The sequence below is a fragment of the Brassica oleracea genome, chromosome C6 (genome assembly GCF_000695525.1).
Source record: "Brassica oleracea var. oleracea cultivar TO1000 chromosome C6, BOL, whole genome shotgun sequence".
Taxonomy (NCBI): Eukaryota; Viridiplantae; Streptophyta; class Magnoliopsida; order Brassicales; family Brassicaceae; genus Brassica; species Brassica oleracea.
This window is the reverse complement of record NC_027753.1, coordinates 14,664,232-14,669,058: the sequence shown is the minus strand read 5'-3', so window position 1 is coordinate 14,669,058 and position 4,827 is coordinate 14,664,232. Positions and strand designations below refer to the sequence as shown.

Below are 4,827 nucleotides of genomic sequence, written 5' to 3'. Positions count from 1 at the left end.
TGTACTAGACTGTCCGCCCTTGAATTTTGCGTCCGTGGTATATGAATGAGCTCTAAACTGTTGAAACTTCTCTTCAAGATCTTTATGTCTTTCAAATAACTTGCAAAGGCTGGCTATTCTTTCTGGTTCCGAAACCATCTTCACCAACTAAGAGCAATATGTTGCAAATGTAATTGTAAACTGTCTTAGATTCCACTTGCATTCCATTGCCCAAATGAGAGTCTCTATCTCCGAGTGAAGTGGCGACTGACTCGGTCTTGTATTCCTTGCTCCGATTAAACCTTCAAAACCTTCCAGTGTGCTATATCACCCTTGTCCCGAAATGATTTCCTGATTTTTCCATGATCCAGCTGTAAACACCATCTACCTAAGATAGACGATGATATTGCTTCTACGGGTACTCGAGTTTGATCGAATCCTTTTGTTAGTGAAATCTGCGCCTCAGCCCAAAGTAATGTCTCTGTTTCTGCCAATCTGAGAGTATCTCTAGGATCAATATCCAAATTGCTAAATACCTTGTTGTTTCTTCCTTTCCACATGTACCATAGTATCAATGCAAATTGATGATCTTCCAATTCCAGAGAGACCCTCCAAAATAAATGATCCATGTGTTGCAAAGAGTGACTGAGTGGAAAAGTTAAATGGATTCGATGGAATTTGTAAGAGTGCCCAAACCTGAACCGCATTCAAAAAATCTGAACGAGGGTGATTAATTTATTTGGTTAAATGTTGAGTTTGATTTTTGATTAAATTTTAAGAAAACTGTTTCTGAGAAAAAGAAAAGAAAAGGATATTATTTATCTTTTCATAATTTCATTGTTATTGGAAAATAAGTTGGATGATATGAAATTTAAAAAATGTGTTCAAAACTGTTTATTCATGCATTGTTATGGCATATTCATTGTCTTTTCGATAGTTTTTATTTTTATTTTTAAAAATCTGACATTTAGTTGATAATCATAATTTATTTCATATTTTTTTTAAATTACTAGATTTATAATTGACTGTACTTCTAAATTCTGCATTAATGTACTAATTTTATTTTTCGTTCTTTTGAAAACATAATTGGAAGTATGGCTATCATTGAAATCAGACATGTATCTATTTATTATTTCGTTTATCTGCCCTCTTAAGCGTCCATGTCATCAATACGGGGGGTTTTATGCCACTTGGCAACTCAATTACTTCAGCTTCCTCGAACTTCAGCCGTACCTTTTCCTCTTCGCCTCGGTTCTACGAGGTAACGTCGAGTTGAATCAATGAAACCCATTACCTCTTCTTAAATGACTCTTTCCTCCGATAAATTTCACAAGTGAGTTTCATAGTTCGTCTGTCTGCTAACGTTTTTTCAAGAGTTCTCCAGAAAAGATCCAAAAATGAATGGTTAATTTCCAGATTCTATTTTCAGAATTGAAGGAAGGTCATTGCAGAGAAAAGGGGTAAGTTCATGGGTGTTGACATGGTTCTGATTGACGGGAAGGTTATCTGATTCTCTTTAATCTCTTATAAGTTACTTTAATCCATGATTTTATTTTAATCCTTCACCATCTAGATTCAAACACCTGCTCAAACAAGGATCCCTTTTATGAGCTAACTGTTTTTTATGTCACCAGGAGCATCCAAAACTTCAGATTCGCTGATGCCCCTGTTTCAATCAGATTCATAGAGCAAACAGGTTTCATAATTTCGACCAGCTATTGTCACTGGCTAACACAAACACTGAATTTCCAGTTAGACACTTCATTACCTGACCTATAATTAATTTCATCCTCTAAAATCTGCCATTAATCCTTATGTTTCTCTGCAGATATCATTGGGGGAGGTGCGGGGCATAAGGACCACTTAGACCGAGAAACCCAATCCACTCGACGCCTCATGGCTGAAGCCTAAACTCATTACTTGCTTCACATAGATCCCCTTAGCGGTTTGGTTGTTGTCGTCTGACCTTACGTCGTTTACATGACATCTAGCTTACATCTTCAGGTTTCTTTAACAGGCTTCCCTGAAGTATTAATTAAGTCTGTGTGTGGTTAGGGAAAAGGTTCATTCTCTGTGTTGTTGACTGTTTCCTGCTATTCTGAGATATCTAATTTTAGGAACTGTGGATCCAATTTAATATATACAACTTTATTTGTCTTTGGTACAGAACAGAGGAAGAAGCTTGGAATAGGAAAACATTCTCTCTTAACCCTTAGTTTCTCTGTATCAAACTTTAAAAAAAAAAAGAAAAAATATTATGTGATGAATGTCGTGATAAAAGTCTATAACTTTGTGTAGTGGTATTAATTTTTATTAATTTTGCTCTATATCTTTTGCTATTTTCGTGTGGAAAGGTAGAGGCTATGGGTTGCAAAATGTCATTTAATTGTTAATGTCCGACTGTCTGAATGCTCAACTTTGCAGGGACGGACCAGCATGCATAAGTGTATCCGGCAACCTTGCGGAGCTCCTCGATGAGGAATTAGTAATGTCAAGTGTGGAACCAAAGGTTGCTGTGGCCACCAATATCAACCCTAAATTAGTTGGAGGTAACCATTTCTAATACTCATCTGTTATTTTAGGCCAACTTTTTTTCTAAATGCTACTCCAGAAACACATTTCTTTTTCGGCCATGAGAGTGTTGCCAGCCAAAGATATCTCACAAAGTAAGGAGTTATAACCTTTGTTACTCTGAAAAATAACTTACATTTCTTCATGTTATAAATCATATACCGAGTTGGTCACCGCAAGGTTGGTCTCAGTAGGAAGGTTCATCCTCAACGTGTACAAAATATGGTGGTGTTAAGAAGATCGAAACGTTAACACTGCAGTCTGAGCTAAATGCTTATATCACATCTCCCCACAGGTGACCACTTTCACGTAACCCATCTGTTAGTGCGTTTCTTGACCGACAATTACTTTCACTTTCGTTGGTGCCTTATCCAAAGGTTTGAAACCAACTTCTCTGCTCTTCCACTGATGAAATACTGAATATATTAAAAATACTAATTGGATCGAACTGTTCTCTTTTGTTTTGAGTGCAGTGTCCCTGAGATAAAGAGCAAACGAGGAAAGAAAGCTTTCTATTACATGGTATCTCACCAGAATCAACCTTGTTTGGACCGTGTGTATCTCCAAACACAGAATGTAATGTCTTCTTTTTTTTTAAATTTTTAAACACAAAAATAGTAATCAGCTCGATATAGCTTTACATCGAAAAAATTCAGGACATAGATCAAAATGTTGTCTCAGTTCAGACGCATGCATTTGGTTTCTTTAATCAGGTATTGCAATGAGGAAAGAAAGATGATCGTTGTGTATGAGTATATGAAAAAGGGAACGCTTAAAGACCATCTGTATGACTCGGATAATCCTAGGTTGAGCTGGAGACAAAAGCTTTAGATATGCGCTAAAGGGCTTCACTATCTCCATACAGGTTCCGCAAGAGCCATTATACACTGCGTGTGAAGTCTGCTTCAGGTAAACAGTTAGGACCAACTCTTCTTCTATAGACCCTGTTGAAGGAGCTTTACTCCTTACACAATGTTATAATCTCTCTACAGGCCATTGAAGCTCTCGAACCGAACCACAAACTGGTAGTTTACTAGAATCACAAGAAGCAAACTCAATCTGAATAGAAAGACAACTTCATATCATCAAACTGATCCGTGGTTTGAGCAAATTTGATGTAACAAAAGCTCCAAGAGCAACTCCGAGACAACAAGAGTGCCTACCTTTTGGATAGATAGAGAACATTTCTTACTTTCATTTCTTTTTTTTTGCATTCATCCAGAGGCTTTTGTTCTTTTTTTAGGATTTTCGCTGACAGCTCTTGCGGCCAAGGCTTTTAAAATCTTTTGTAATGATCACAACGTTCTTACGCAGATTCTAAATAAAGATCTACTCTTTCTAGTTTCCTTTTATTTTCTTTATTTATTTTTCGTATTTATTTGGTCACTTGTCGTTGATCTACGCCGAATATCTAGATCCTCAAGGAAAATCGAGAATCTCTATTTTCCTCTATTCACTAAAACCGACAGTGCGAATTTCGGTTCCCACAGTTTGGCCCTAGAAGGAGGGAGGGGAGGCAGAATATTTTAACTCATGGCCGCAAAACGCTTGCTCGAAAAGATGTCTAGAAATATAAAAGACAAACTCGCAGCTCGAACAACGCTGGTAAAACAACTCCAGCAGTGACTGATGTGTTGTGATTTTGCATAGTTTTAGCTTTGTTATTTCATATATATTCATGCATTAACCTTACATTTATTTGCATTTAGAGTCTATTGCATGTACATTTGCATCTTGTAGGTGTTGGATGAATTGTTTGGAGTTTTGGAGCTGATTAAAGCACAAAAGGAGCTTCCTAGCGGCCAGGCGTAGCGGCAAAAGATGGTCGCTACAGAAGATAGAGCTGAGGCGTCTAAGTATCCTAGCGGCCACACGTAGCGGGCATGTCAGGTCGCTACAGGCGTAGCGACCTATGGTAGCGACCTTTTATGGTCACTACGGAGAAAAATATCTGTTTTTATGGGTCAACCCAGGCTTGTTGGGTTAAACCAACTCGTTTTTAGACATTTATAAACACCTTGAAGACCTAATTAAAGGGAATCTGATTTTTCTCTCAAGAACTTGCCTCCCTTTGTAAAAAAGCTTGAATCTTTATATCATAATCTAAGGAAGTTCTTCATATTATATCTTGTTTCTCTTTCTCATAAACATGATGAGGCTTGAATCCATCATGGGTTTGAGCTTTCTCATGGAGTTTAGAGAGTAGACACTCCTTGGATTCATGGGTTAGGGAGATTAGAGTAACTTAGTGAAGATCTATGGTGTTATTGTATTAGA

The 4,827-nt window shown here is 37.3% G+C and overlaps 1 long non-coding RNA gene across 16 annotated transcripts; it reads left to right on the top strand.

The window, feature by feature from the left end:
- Window positions 1-1,190: 1,190 nt before the first annotated feature.
- On the top strand, window positions 1,191-3,818 carry LOC106296400. 16 transcript variants are annotated; one of them, XR_001261202.1, is made up of 8 exons: window positions 1,191-1,312; window positions 1,409-1,439; window positions 1,614-1,730; window positions 1,808-1,983; window positions 2,404-2,927; window positions 3,024-3,126; window positions 3,264-3,459; window positions 3,543-3,818. It is a non-coding gene; the product is annotated as an uncharacterized LOC106296400 (long non-coding RNA). The 16 variants fall into 16 exon arrangements; XR_001261205.1 differs by having other exon boundaries at window positions 1,409-1,480; window positions 1,614-1,675; XR_001261196.1 differs by having other exon boundaries at window positions 1,409-1,480.
- Window positions 3,819-4,827: the final 1,009 nt, after the last annotated feature.